The 17,012-nt window shown below is 29.6% G+C and overlaps 1 protein-coding gene across 35 annotated transcripts in view; it reads right to left on the reverse strand.

Annotated features, from left to right (window-relative positions):
* Positions 1 to 17,012, reverse strand: part of SK (small conductance calcium-activated potassium channel) — an 877,735-nt gene that overhangs the window by 517,376 nt on the left and 343,347 nt on the right. The window lies entirely within an intron of this gene.

A 17,012-nucleotide genomic window follows, 5' to 3' on the forward strand; every position in this document is an offset into this window, starting at 1 on the left:
ACTTTAGTACAGCTCGTGGTGGAAGGTATAAAATTTTGGCCCGGCCGATCTTAACGCCGTTCTTACTTGTTAAGTTTTAAAAGAGAATCCAAAGAAAATACCAAATGGGGTTATTTGGTGACTCTAAAGGACACACAACTTAGCTTTCTAAAATATTTTTACCTACACCCTATTAATATCCTCCAAACTAGGACTTGTAATAAAGTTTTTGGAGGACCGTAGATGTTAATCTTGATATTTTCAAATGGATTCCTTTTAAAAATATAATTTTTTTATCCACAATCGCATCTCCGTATATACAAATATGTATGCCCACAATGTTTGCAAAATAATTTCTTTAATCGTCCATACAATTTGTCCCCTTTGCCCATTAATATACCCAAGTTTCCATGTTGAACATAAGTTCGCTCTCTGATTACAGAGAATTGTTCCGCAAACAGCTATAATAATGTTGACATATTCAATTGTTATGCAAAAATATTTTCTAGCATTACTCAGCTTGTGCTTGTCATCCTTTCGTTTCGTCTTTCTCTCTCCGGCGAAATATTCCTTGACCTATATTTTGGTATTTCTGAAGAAAATGTTTTTGCGTCTATAACTTCTTATCCTGTGATATTTCTTAGAAAACATTCATAGTCAGGACATGAACAAACATCTATCATGAAAATATTTCAATGTAGAGACGTACATTCGTACATACATACATAGATGCATAATATGCATATAAGACGAGTATGTGCATTTCTGTGCCAAAGCATAACTATAAACTATTTTCAAAAATTACCATATGTCATTTGTTACTTGGGTTTCCTACCGCGCGTTTGTACATTTTCTTAAGATTTAAATCTTAAAGCTTTTGTGGAGGTACATACATACATATGTATATACGTTATGGAGAGTGTTACGAAACGCATGATAGTCTTGAGTCATGTGAATATAGACTTTATGAACGAAGGACATATATATATATATATATATATATATATATATATACAGAGACGAGCAAAAGGACTTTTTTATTTGGGACCAGAAGGGAGCCTTTATAGCAGCATGATTCTTAATAAGCAATTTTTTATTGAATATCAGAAGTGAATCTTTACAGGTGACCAAAAAGGACGTAATTATGGACGATCAAAAGAAAGTGTTTAGAAACTACCAAGAAGGGCATCTTTATAGACGATCAGAAGGTAGTCCTTTAATACGACGAAATCTCTGACCTGCAGAGAGTTTTTACAAATCTAAAGGGAGTCTTATACCCTAGACAGGCGGCAGCGTTAATTTGCATTAAGAACTGCATTTTATTTTACCCTGACATACGAGAGTTTTTCCATTTACGAAACAACTAATTGCTTGTAAACAACTGTTTTGTTGTTGTTGGGCTCTATTTTGCAGTATTGCCATATTAAAATATCTACATTCAGTTTAAATTCAGTGGATAATGCACGGGAGTATTTCATCAGATCAATCTGAATACAGTAGATGTAATTGAAGGGAGTTTGCATAATAATAATAATAATAATAATAATAATAATAATAATAATAATAATAATAATAATAATAATAATAATAATAATAATAATAATAATAATAATAATAATAATAATAATAATAATAATAATAATAATAATAATAATAATAATAATAATAATAATAATAATAATAATAATAATAATAATAATAATAATAATAATAATAATAATAATAATAATAATAATAATAATAATAATAATAATAATAATAATAATAATAATAATAATAATAATAATAATAATAATAATAATAATAATAATAATAATAATAATAATAATAATAATAATAATAATAATAATAATAATAATAATAATAATAATAATAATAATAATAATAATAATAATAATAATAATAATAATAATAATAATAATAATAATAATAATAATAATAATAATAATAATAATAATAATAATAATAATAATAATAATAATAATAATAATAATAATAATAATAATAATAATAATAATAATAATAATAATAATAATAATAATAATAATAATAATAATAATAATAATAATAATAATAATAATAATAATAATAATAATAATAATAATAATAATAATAATAATAATAATAATAATAATAATAATAATAATAATAATAATAATAATAATAATAATAATAATAATAATAATAATAATAATAATAATAATAATAATAATAATAATAATAATAATAATAATAATAATAATAATAATAATAATAATAATAATAATAATAATAATAATAATAATAATAATAATAATAATAATAATAATAATAATAATAATAATAATAATAATAATAATAATAATAATAATAATAATAATAATAATAATAATAATAATAATAATAATAATAATAATAATAATAATAATAATAATAATAATAATAATAATAATAATAATAATAATAATAATAATAATAATAATAATAATAATAATAATAATAATAATAATAATAATAATAATAATAATAATAATAATAATAATAATAATAATAATAATAATAATAATAATAATAATAATAATAATAATAATAATAATAATAATAATAATAATAATAATAATAATAATAATAATAATAATAATAATAATAATAATAATAATAATAATAATAATAATAATAATAATAATAATAATAATAATAATAATAATAACAATAATAATAATAATAATAATAATAATGATAATAATCATAATAATAATAATAATAATAATAATAATAATAATAATAATAATAATAATAATAATAATAATAATAATAATAATAATAATAATAATAATAATAATAATAATAATAATAATAATAATAATAATAATAATAATAATAATAATAATAATAATAATAATAATAATAATAATAATAATAATAATAATAATAATAATAATAATAATAATAATAATAATAATAATAATAATAATAATAATAATAATAATAATAATAATAATAATAATAATAATAATAATAATAATAATAATAATAATAATAATAATAATAATAATAATAATAATAATAATAATAATAATAATAATAATAATAATAATAATAATAATAATAATAATAATAATAATAATAATAATAATAATAATAATAATAATAATAATAATAATAATAATAATAATAATAATAATAATAATAATAATAATAATAATAATAATAATAATAATAATAATAATAATAATAATAATAATAATAATAATAATAATGATAATAATAATAATAATAATAATAATAATAATAATAATAATAATAATAATAATAATAATAATAATAATAATAATAATAATAATAATAATAATAATAATAATAATAATAATAATAATTGTCCCACAAACATCCCAGATGGGACAAGGGAGACATCTCTCATATCAATGAGTGCACCCTGGTTTTAACTCAAAGGGAAAACATCGATGTGGGATTTTTTTATTCGGCACCCGAAGTTCGAGCTCAATAGGAATATATTAAGACGTTCCAATGGGGCCTTAAAATTTCCATGGGCCCTATACAAATTTGTATGGGACCAAAGGCGAATTTTAAAGAAATCGCTCTACAGGCCACATTTATTGTCCAATCGATGAAAACAGTTTACCAGTTCTTTGTAGTGGCTAAACAAGTAATCCCAAAAAAATTTTGAATATCGGGTCCCATGGAAACATTGAGGCCCCAGTGGCACGTCTCAATATATTCCGATTGAGCTCAAACTTTGGCAATCTTAATTTTTAAGAAAACTAAACACAAAAAATCCGACATCGATTTTTTAAAACCGCTCTAGTGCACCCCGATTCACATTAGCTCAATTATATGGGACCTACTGTTTATCGCCAAGTCCGAACGTTGTGTCTTAAAACATCACTTCTAGAGAAGTTTTACATGACTGAAATACTCAGGTAATGTCATCAACATTACCGAGGGGTATTTTGCCACCATTAAAAAAATTTGATGATGCCTGGCAGGAGAATTGAACCCGACCTTCAGCGTGCAAGGCGGGTGTGCATACCATTGCACCACGTTGGCACCCTTCGAAACTTATATATCTGTTTATAGTGACTTTAAAATTTGTCAAATTTGTGCGGGAGCTTTTTAATCGAATCACTTTATAATTAAAATCTTTTCTAATCTTAAATAAAAACTTATCAAAATATGATACAGCGATACGAGATTGTAAAAAAGTCATAACCCTACTGTACATATCTATCTGGGAAACAGAAGCAATGCGTTCTACTATCTTGACGGACGGCATCTCTTATATTGTGGATACTGAAACCTACTAAGAATTCCAAACCATAAATGTGTGCCACGCAATAATCCTCCAGCACTTAAGTTCACACCCACCGACTATAGTATAAATTTTACCAATAAATTTCCTTATAAGCATAACAAAGATATGGTAACAAGAAAACGACGTACTGAACGTTTAATATTACTGTCACTACAAAACTAGATGGGATAGGATAAACGATGTGTTTTTCTTCTTTTGTTTTGCCGTAAAAAGAATGGAAAGAAAAAAGAAAGAAAAATTAACTGCAGTATTCAATGTTTCGGTATGGTTTGATAGAAAAACAAGTAAAAAAGCGTTAAGTTCGGCCGGGCCGAACTTTTCATACCCTCCACCATAAAATATTCTGAACTAAAATGGAATAATTAGTTTTCATTCCTGTGCCTATATCTAACTATATATGTTGAAAATTTTTGGTGGGCTAGAGATTGGGAGGTGCCGTTATATAGAGGTTATTACAAAACATGGAGCTATGTTGACAGTTTTTGATGGGAGCCTTCAATGTCAAATAACTGTTAAAAATTGTAGCTAGAATCCTCAAAATACCGAAAATCTGTACATAACGTGGGAACTTCAAATGTCATTAACAGCTAGTTCGGGGGTATGTGGGCTACACGAAAATATGAACTTAAATGAACCATTTTTGTTGCAGAATTTTTGTTGGATTTTAAATTTCAAATTACAAAAAGTTCGTCCAAAAAATAAAGCTAAGGTACGGAAAATCGGGAGGTTTGTTTTGGGGCTATACCAAAACATGGACCTACGTTCGGTTAAACGTTTTAAGTAAAATTCTCAAAGTACCGAAAATCGGGAAGTATCGTTATATTGGGGCTATGTTGAAAATTGTTGATGCAGATGTGTGGTGACCACTACAACCTTCAAATGTCAAATTACAGTTAGTTCGGTTAAAAATTGTAGATAAAATTGCCAAATTATTAAAAATTGGGAGGTACCGTTATATGGGAGCTATATCCGAACATGGAGTTATGTTGACAATTTTTGATGGAGAGGTGTTGTGACCACTAAGAACTTCAAATGTCAAATTACTGCTAGTTCGGTTTAGTATTGTAGCTAAAATCATCAAATTACTGAAAATCGGGAGGTACCGTTATATGGGGGCTTTATCAATACATCGACCTTTCTTGACAATTTTTGGTGGAGAGGTGTGGTGACCACTAAGAATTTCAACTGTCAAATGTTCAAATTACAGATATTTCGGTAAAACTTGTAGGTAAAATTCTAAAAATACCGAAAACCCTAAATGTCAATTTATAGCTAAATCGGTCTGAAAATGTAACTAAAAAGGTCAAAATGCCATAAATCGATGGTACCGTTATATGGGGCCTATACCAAAACGTGGACCTATGTCCACAACTTTTGTTATATAAGTTTATTGACACTTAAGAACCCTAAATGTCAAATTATAGCAAAATCGGTCTGAAAATGTAGCTAAAAGCAGCAAAATACCGTAAATCGGGGGGTACCGTTATATGGGGCTATACCAAAACGTGGACCGATGTCCACAACTTTTGTTATATAAATTTATTGGCACTTAAGAACCTTAAATGTCAAATTATAGTTAAATCGGTCTGAAAATGTAGCTAAAAACGGCAAAATACCGTAATTCGGGGGTACCGTTATATGGGGGCTATACCAGAACGTGGACCTATGTCCACAACTTTTGTTATATAAGTTTATTGACACTTAAGAACCCTACATGTCAAATTACAGCTAAATCGGTCTGAAAATGTAGCTTAAAACAGCAAAATACCGTAAATCGGGGGGGTACCGTTATATGGGGGCTATACCAAAACGTGGACCTATGTCCACAACTTTTGTTATATAAATTTATTGACACTTAAGAACCCTAAATGTCAAATTATAGCTAAATCGGTCTGAAAATGTAGCTAAAAACGGCAAAATACCGTAAATCGGGGGGTACCGTTATATGGGGGCTATACCAAAACGTGGACCTATGTCCACAACTTTTGTTATATACGTTTATTGACACTTAAGAACCCTAAATGTCAAATTATAGCTAAATCAGTCTGAAAATGTAGCTAAAAACAGCAAAATACCGTAAATCGGGGGGTACCGTTATATGGGGGCTATACCAAAACGTGGACCGATGTCCACAACTTTTGTTATATAAATTTATTGACACTTAAGAACCCTAAATGTCAAATTATAGCTAAATCGGTCTGAAAATGTAGCTAAAAACGGCAAAATACCGTAAATCGGGGGGTACCGTTATATGGGGGCTATACCAAAACGTGGACCGATATAGCCCATCATCGAACTTGACCTGCCTGCAAACAAAAGACGTATTTTCCCAAAATTTCAGCGTTCTATCTCCATTTTTGTGGATGCTAGAGTGATTACCACAGACGGACGGACGGACGGACGGACGTGCTCAGATCGACTCAGAATTTTACCCTGATCAAGAATATATATACTTTATAGGGTCGCAAATGAGTATTTCAATGCGTTACAAACGGAAAAACAAACTTAATATACCCTCCATACTATGGTGGAGGGTATAAAAAACGAATTGCACATGAAAGGCAGGGTGTTGTAGCAATGGAATTTATTCGTTATGTTCATATTCATATGTATGCATGTATGTTTGTACGTAATATATGAATGTAAATTCTATAAAACATTTGTCCTTTGACAGAATTTACAAAACGAACATACTTTGGTAGTTTTTGTAGTTGATGATGAGTGTGTGTGAGTGTATGTGCGTTTTTTGTGCTGTCAACATTTGCCTTCAATTGGAAGTAACAATAATAAATTGTCACAATGTTTCATTGCACCCTTGCATGGTAAGTGACAATTACATTTGATGTTTTCTTTTGTTTGTTGTTATTCCTGTTGTTGCTTTTTTGTTTATATCAACAAATATTTCTTGCGAACTGGGACAAAACTTTGAACATTCAAAATAAATTGTAGGCGTTCTCAATATGCAGACCCTGTAGGCTATGGTTGCAGGTGCCAACATTAATCTTTGGGTGTAAATGTAAGCAAAGAACGATTGAAATCTGTAGTGGGAAATGATAAATAGTATGTGACGGAATGCCTTGAAATGGTCATTACGTTGTTTTCGAGTTGCAATAATATTAGTAAAATACAATAATATTAGTAAAATGAGTTCTTGGGGACTTTGGGAATGCAGGATATAATAATTTCTTCAGTGGTTCAGGATCGTTTTTTCAAAACTCTGTAACTTTTGAACGGATAGAGATATTTTCATAATAACACAGATAGATAACATAATTAGCCTTGCGATTCATTACAAATATTTAAATTCGGTCTAGTAGTTGTTGAGGAATTCTAGGACAAAATTAAAAATTTGAGTTTTTTTCATATTTTGCAACAAAATATGAGTTTTTTTGAGTTTTTCCTATTTTCTAATTACTTAAAAAGGTTAAAGTAAACAAACCATAAAAATACAATAAGTTAAAAAAAAATCTTTTGGAAAAAATGACTTATTTTTCAAAATTGCGAAAAAAAAAATTTTATGAGAACGCCATATGTTTAATATGTTTACTATCGAATCCCAAATAACAATTAACAATCGGTGACGACAAAAAATTGGCGTTTTGCTCAGGAAAGTCGTTTTCTAAACCACTGTTCGGCGTGAGGTTGACAATAACTGATATGCAGTTCACAGTTAAAAGATAAAATATGAGTTTAATGGCAAACGAGGCAGTTCGAAAACCAAGCAATCTCTCACCATATTCCTAGAACTGATACTACCCGTATTCTTATGTGGATCAAAGCATTTGGTACTTGCGAAAATCCTGAAGACGAATTTTTATTTTAAAGCAAGTAAGCTGTGCTGACGAAGATATAGCCTCAGCCTCTGAACAACAACATAAGCAAACACAATAATTATGCCGTATATAAAATTTATATTTACTCTGTATCAAGGATTTGCCTCTAAATACGTGGCAACATCGACATGGACCAACACTTTTTAGTAAGCAAACTTTTTGGGCCATTATCTCAGGAAGTATGGACTTACCCTGGAAAAAAATTGTTCCGTTATAACAGGGACCGTGAAAACAAAAAAAATTCAAAATGATCCGACGCGAGTCTTCAACTTTTCCGAATTTTGGGTGGGAAGTCCTCAAGGAGTGGACCGATATAGCCCATACTCCAACCTGATACATAACTGTATGAAATGATACGATGTGCAATGCTTGGACCAATTAGAAGTTATTTTGCGGCTTTGCCATTTTTGTTGGTGCGTGAGGGGTTTTTTGGAGCTTCTAGGCCGTCGTCTCCGGACTTTAGATTTTGCCCACGAAAAAAATTTTACCGTGTTAAGGGGCCACAAGGACAACCTTCTGAAACAAATTTAAAAACAATCGGAGAGGAGCTGTTAAACTTCACTTTTTGCGAACTTTGTGTGGGAGGTAATCGATGGAGTTTGCCGATGGCGATCTATATGTGGAGAAAATAATACGATGTGGACCAAATCAATTGCGCCCTTCGAGAGTTATCGTTCACACCATTTTACAGAAAAAAATTTAACTTTTGTTTGGGAGGTACCCGAATGAGTGTACCGATACTGCTTATCTTCGAACTTAAACTAAGTTTGGACAAAATATTACTATACCCACAGTTTGAACCAAATTCTTTAACTCTCGATATCGGGAGCACCACGTACAGGATGCATTTATTATCGAAGTCGTCTGAAAATTGGGAAAGATATTTTTTATTTTTGGTGAGGATCGTTTCAGATATGGATATAACTCCCATTTATATTTTCGGCAAATTTTATGTATTTTTGATGTACCAAACACAGTATGTATTCCCGATTTCGCTGACAGTTAATTACACAAAATTCCAAATAACAACCAATTCGATAGGAAAATATGATTAAAGTCTTCAAAAAAATTATAAATTAGGTGGTAAACTTACATTGGATCTTTGGCAAAACGTAGACGTATGCTGTATAATTTTTTGCAAGGAATGTTATGTACCTGCTGTAATGTTTTGTACCCCGGGCTTAAACTTTCAAAATATCGAAAGTCCGTGAGTATCGTTCTATGGGGGCTATATAAAGACCTATACTGGAAAGTTTTATTCACCCAACGAAGACTAAATAAAAAATTTCAACCGTTTCGGGGGGATATTGAGGCCACAACCTTCAAAATACCGACTTCCGGAAGGTACCGTTCTATGGGGACTATATAAAGACGTGAACCTATAGAAAGTTTTATTAGATAGAAAGTTTTATACCCTCATCGAAGAATAAATATCAAATTTCAGACATTTCGGGGGGATATTGAGGCCACAACATTCAAAATACCGAAAATCGGATGGAACCGTTCTGTGGGGACTATATTAAAACATTGACCTATGCCGAAAAATTTCAGGTGGAAAATTTTATATCCCCTACGATATAAGTAAGGCTAAAACCCTGAAAATATTTCAAATAGGGAGGTACCATACTATGGTGGCTATATGAAGACGTTGACCTATACCTACAAATTTCTGGTGGAAAGTTTTTTTATCCCTAACGAAAACTAAATACCAAATTTCAGACATTTCGGGGGGATATTGAGGCCACAACTTTCAAAATACTGACATCCGGCAAGTTTCTATGAGGACTTCATTTCATTTAAATTTAGTAAAGGTGCACCCTGCTGACATTGTTTTATAAGAAGGCGATACAGTCATTACATTGTCCCAATTTGAACATCTATATTTCAAAATTGTTAAACCTACGAAAATACCATAAGATTAATATTGTAGAGAATTTTCACTGCTGCAACATTTTCGCTAATCCCATTTCGATAGGGCTTGCGGTTTCCAAGCAAAATCTTATAAACCTAAAAAAGCCCTAAAAATGTGAACTTTGACCGCGATTTATTTGTAAATCCATCCGGCAATTTTTTAGTTTTTTGATTTTTCTCATCTATGAACATTGTAGTTTGAGAATCCCCAAAAACTTCCCGGATGTAAGCACCGTTCATTTAAAATGAGTTTAGGCGCACCGTGTACCGTTATATAGGAACTATATGAAAACTTTGACCTATACCGACCAAATTTCAGCTATTTCAGTGGTATATTGAGGCCATAAACTTTAAAATACCGAAAATCGGGATGTACCGTGGACCGATGTAGTCCATTTCCATTACCAAACATCCAGGTGTAATAGAAACATATTTACTAAATTATAAAGGTCTATATTAAAAATTGCGAGCTGTATCTACATTTCAACAGACGGACGGACAGACATGGCTATTTCGACTTAGAAATTTATGCTGATCGAGAATGTAATATATATGGGGATTTCTGAGTGAAATCGAACACTTTTTCAAAAAGTGTTTTTTGATTTCTTTTATATTTTGCTGTGGTGATGCTGCCCATTCACAAACATTTTAGTATTTGTATTTTCAGATTTTTTTACAAACGGTTCCAGAAATATCTCGCCTAAAGCAGTCTAATTCTCGAAAAACTATGTGCAGAGAAATACTCATAGTTTCTTTAATATTGGTCCAAATGAAAAAAATACTTTTTTTGTATTTTTGTTGTTTTATCAGCTATCTAAGAATAAATAGAAAAAAGTGCACAGACGTCATGGGTGCAATTTTTGTGATTTAAAATTTAAAATCAATTTTATCAATGATTGTACTCTTTGATTTTCTTGAATTTTTTTTTATTAAACTATGATCAATAACAAAAAAATTAAGTCCTCTTTGGTAGTGGGATTCGAATAATTACTATTTTTATCTAAATTTTTAAAATTTGTCAAATATTTTTTTCTTATATACCACTGTGCAAATTTATTTTTATTAAAAAAATAAATAAAAAGTTTAATTTATTAATATTGGTTTTGTTTTTTTTTTTTGTTTATTTAGGTATTCATCTTAAAAATCTTAAATGCATTTATTGTACAATTATTAGTGGGTATTATTATTATTATTTTTTTTTTTTTTTTTGTTTGATAAAATAACAAATTATTCACACTGGTATAAAGGAAAAATTGTATTGACAAATTTTAGAAAATTAAGAAAAAATAGTAATCATTCGAATCCCACTACCAAATAGGACTTACAATTTTTGTGTTTAATAGTAGTTTAGTACAAAAACTTTCAAAAAAAATCGAAGAGTACAGTCATTGATAAAAATTGGTTGTAAATTTTAAATCGCGAAAATTGCATCCCAGACTACTGTGCAAAATGTTTTTTTTTTCTATTTTTTATTAGATAGCTGATAAAACTACAATAGTAAAGAAGTTATGAGTATTTCTTTGCACATAGTTTTTACAGAATTCGACATTTCAAGGCGCGATATCTCTGGAACCGTTAGTCAAAAAATTTGAAAATATAGCATTTCCAAATTAAATGAAACCTTTTCCAAATTAAATGAAACCTTTTCCAAATTAAATGAAACCTTTTCCAAATCAAATGAAACCTTTTCCAAATCAAATGAAACCTTTTCCAAATCAAAGGAAACCTTTTCCAAATCAAATGAAACCTTTTCCAAATCAAATGAAACCTTTTCCAAATTGAATGAAACCTTTATTTTTATTGAAAGAAAAAAGCCAGAATATTTTAAAAGAGAAAGAAATAAAAAAATTATATGGATTTTCAACGATTTTTTACTTAAATTCTAATCTTAAGTAATGACATAAAAATGTAACTCGCTGCATGTTTTGCTTCCTTGAACATAAAAATTTCATAATTTTTGGGCATCAATTAAGGTTAAAAAATTCCTAATAACACTGTGACACAAAATGGAGGTGAAAATCTGGGGCAGAGATAATTTCCTTTGGGGATGAAAGCCCTTGGTGAGTATATTAAGAATCCTGAAGGACAGATCCGCCGTGAGCTGAAATTCCGAGTTATCGCTTGATGAAGTTTCTGCTGAAGCCCATATAAGGCATCTGAAATTAACGTTATATCTTTGTTAACAGTTGTTTTAGCTTATCTATGGAATGACTTGTCTTCAGTCAGATCGAATGATGATTATTTTCGTAGAACATTTCGATCTTCTAACTCGCTTCCTTCAATGTCCTTTTCGTCACATATTTTATAAAAGTACCACATGACGACGTTTTTAGCTTCGAAATGTTCTTCAAAAATGTCGCTCAGAAAATGTTAGGTACGACCCTGATTGACAACTAATCGATTTTGTAATCATGGTCTGTTGTTTGAGCTGTTCGATACAATGCTCAATCACGTCAACGGTATCACGATCTATTGTCCGATCCATCGCGTAGTAGAGTTGTATAGTTCATGAACGAACTAGTTCAATTGAACGATTCATTGAAAAGAGCGTATGAACTAGATCAGTCGATATAGTTCATTATAGTTCAATAGTTCACTGAACTATAATCGGTCGGGGACCGTACGATCAACGAACGATTCACAATCTAGTTCAACATGACGTTCACAAATACATAAAGCGACGGCGTCGTCTATGTTAAGGGATGCCTTCGTAATTTGATCAGTTTGTTTATGTTTTGGATCAAGGTACATGGAATAGCTGTCCGAATAGGAAGATTCCTACAAAAACATACGAGACATACAATATTACAATATGTCGAATACATTACCTATTGAATCTGCCTTTTTTGATAGAAAAAAAACGGGAAAAAATAAAAAGAAACACACACGCACAAAGCTTTTTTGCAATGACAATTTCTACACACACACACACACAACATACGATTTTTTTGCCAGCCACCTAAATGAAGGATGTTTTTTCTAAAATTAATTAATCTTTCTATAAGAATGGAAAAATACTATGTAAATGTAATATTTTTTGTTATGGAGTAGTTAAATTATATTAGACTTTTGTTTGTTTGTATTTGGTGTATGTATGCGTTTTCATCAAACGACCGATTAAGGGCCGGTGAACGATTTTGATCCGAATGATTGAACTGGACAGTGAACTATGAACTAGATTACTGACCTAGTTCAGTTTTAAGAGCTGAGCTATTGAACTAGATCTTTCAAATGAACTAGATTGTACAACTCTATCGCGTAGTACGACTCTGGCACATAATTTTATTTTTGAAAGTTTTTTTAGGATAATTTTTATGCAATAACTTAATAAGTAAACGAATGCACATAACGATAGAATTAAACCGGTGTAATTTTAATTTTTTAATGCCATATTCAGCAATGTTGAACCCAAATTTCAAAAATAAAATTGTGTACCAGAGTGGTACTAAGCGATCAGACAATAGATCGTAATATCGTTGACGTGATTGAGCATAGCAACCAACATCTCAATAAACAGGACTGCTCCGTATGTAATGAGAATGTCCATTGAAAATTTCACAAGCAGCAAATCGTGAACCACTTCATTAGGTAATACAATTAGTCCCTGTTATTATATATTAGCAATTTTTTAAACCTTAATTCTCTCTTTAGCATTATTACGCTATAACCATAATTGATGCCCAAAAATTATAAAAAGTTTAAGTTCAAGGAAGGAAAACATGCAGCGAGTTGCACTTTTAGGTCATTACTTATGATTAGAATTTAAGTAAAAAATTGTTGATACCCCATACAATTTTTTATTTCTTTCTTTTTTCAAAATATTCTGGCTTTTTTCTTTCAATAAAAATAAAGGTTTCATTCAATTTGGAAAAGGTTTCATTTGTTTTGGAACAGGTTTCATTTGATTTGGAAAAGGTTTCATTTGATTTGGAAAAGGTTTCATTCAATTTGGAAATGCTATATATTGAAATGTTTTGCAGCATCAACACACCAAAAAATAATGGAAATCAAAAACCACTTTGTAACTGGTGGTTACCTCCCTGAAACAAAATTAATGAAAACTTGAAGAAAATGCACAAAAAGTAGATTATAAAAAAATAAATTTCCTAAAGCTAAAATACCGTTTTGAGGATGATAGGAAAAATGTCAATGCACAATGAAAAATTAAAAAGCTAAATGAGAAATAACATCAAGCGCTTTTTGACTAAACTGAAATGCATTTTTCTTTTATTTAACACTAAGAGGCAAATATTAATATGGTAATTGAACAAAATAAAATATTTTATTTTTTATTTTTGCCTTATTAAGGCGAAGGCCATTTATAGTGATATTTAATTAATTCTCTTTCGAGTTGAGCTGTTAGGCCTTTAGAGATACATTGAAAAATTAGGAGTCTACCGAAGTCCCACGCCGGCGTCTTAGCGTTCTAAGCCACCATCAACTTGTCAAAACTTTAGTAGACAATAATTGATGATCAAAAAATAAAATCTTCTGATATAGAAGAGCAATTACTAATGATGTAGGAATAAAACTTACCATAGTATTTGTGAACATTGAAAAATGGGATTACCAAGCAGGACTATAGGAAAAGTTTGGAGTTTCAATTAACTGACATAATTTCGCATATACATTTATCTAATGAAGTTCGATATATATACCAGTTACCAAGCTTTGCCTTCGTCTGCCACAAAAACAACATCCTAATACACCTGAAGATCGGATTTACCACCCGTGAAACGTAGTGTAATGGTTGGATGCGTGGGACTTCGGTAGACTCCTAATTTTTCAATGTATCTCTAAAGGCCTAACAGCTCAACTCGAAAGAGAATTAATAAAATATTTTATGTTTTTTTTTTTTCTTGGTAATAATTTTTTCTGGCAATATTATTTTTATGTGGTAATAAAAATTGAAATCATTTCTAAATATGGAAAGTAAACATCTATCGGGGTAATGTTAGTCATAAGACGTTTAGTATTGAATCATCTTAGGGTTAAGTTTAAAGTTTTTTTTTTTTAACCTAAAGAAAAAACATATCAAACAAATAACACGATTGGGTCCTTGTGCATGCTGTGAAAATACAAAGGCTAATAAAATATGGATGGCTTTAAGAGTACTATCTGACTGCTGCTATTCCATTTCGTTTTGCTGTGTGTTTCCATTTGTTCTCAACAGAAGTGCAATGCTATTAAGCATTAGAAAAAAATGCATTGAATATGTATTTCTTTGAGAAATGATGCTATGCACTCTGAATTGAATATTCAACAATAAATTGGCAATGGATTTTATATTGACATTTGATAAATGATTTAGATTTCAATTTGACCATTTTCTGTTTTAAATCTCAAATGAATTGGAGGTATTATATGTGTTAAAATTTGATACAAAATCATTTTTGATTTCTATTTTTTCAACCAATTTGGCTGTATGTTGATAATTGATAATTCTCCAGGGTGAAAAATGATGTTTTTTTTTTCTATGTGTAAGTGAAAGCGTAGTTTAGGATCTAGGATAATACCCAGGTCAACAAATGATTCAACATTTTCCAGTTTGTAAGAGCCTATAAAATAATCAGAATAAATTTGTTGTGACCTGAAAAATGACAAACTTTTGCATTTTTTAAGGTGCAACGTTTTATTTAAATTCAAGTTTAAAGCTGTATTTAAGTTTTATTCTAAAATGCTTTCTACTACTCAATTAAATTCTTTCTTCTTTTCTTTAAAGTTTTTCTAAATACAGTTTCTCTTTGTACTTAAGTTGCATGCAAAACTAACATAAATTTATATGTGATTTTTGTGTAGTTGTTTTCTTCTTTCGTCAAATTCTTATGATTGATAAAATGCTTTTGCAGTGCTGTTCACTTTATTCTCTGCATTTACGAGTATATATTTGTGTATCAACATGTAGCGGTAGCGGCACTAAACAAAGGCCCATAAAAAACCCCAAGTACAATTGTTTTAATGTCGTTACACAAAAGGTTGCCAAGCGAAAACGAACATAAAAGGAGCTCTTTAACCCAAATGCATAGATTATTGCAAATATTCGCAATACAAAACGAGAACACAAATTGTTGTTGAACTGAGCATTTTTACGATTATGCACACAATGAAATTCTCAATTTGCTATTTCAAACACATTCTTCCCCTCTTATCCTTAACTGAACTATTTCGCCAAGGACATTAGTAGCAGAATAACAACATTACTGGCAGGATAGTCGATAGTCGGGTAGTTGGAAACAAACAAATCGCAACGCATGAGTGTCAGTTAATATTGAGGAACATTTGTAGCGGTTTGTAAATAAATCAATAAAAAAAAGTTCTTTAATTTCGCTTATCCATGTGCACTCAAAACACATAATGTTGATTATGAAGCTTTTTGTCAATCAGAAAAAGTCTGACGTATATTGAAGTGATGAGTTTTTTTACAACCTCATATCCCTGTATCATACTTAAGGAGTTTTTATTAAATATTACATAAATGTAAGGTAATTTGAAAAATAAAAATTTTATTTATAAAATTTTATTTATATATTTGGATACAAGCTTTAGAATAACACACTCGTATATGTAACATTACATAGGGTCATGAAACACACAAGAATAATAAATACTCACATTGTCATTGGAGAGGATGAATCGGAGTGAGATGTTATCCTTCTTGCGCCAGAGGCTGTATAAGTTGTACAGAAGACGAATCATTTCTTTTTCCCATTGGGTCTTCAAGCATTTGTGAACTTTTGGGTAGCCGTTCAGAGCTACAAACAGTTCTTCAAAATCTTCCGCACCACATACTCATACATGTGACATTACATAGGATCATGAAACACACATGAAAGTTTAATATTCACATTGTCATTGGAGAGGATGGCTGGCCTTGGAAAAAATATTCTTTAAAAAATCCACGGCTATGGCTCGCCTTAGTAAAACATTCTTTAAAAACCCCACGCATATGGCTCGCCTTAGAAAAATATTTTTTAAAA

This window comes from Musca autumnalis, unplaced genomic scaffold (genome assembly GCF_047663935.1).
Source record: "Musca autumnalis isolate F117 unplaced genomic scaffold, ASM4766393v1 scaffold_3, whole genome shotgun sequence".
In the NCBI taxonomy this organism is placed as follows: Eukaryota; Metazoa; Arthropoda; class Insecta; order Diptera; family Muscidae; genus Musca; species Musca autumnalis.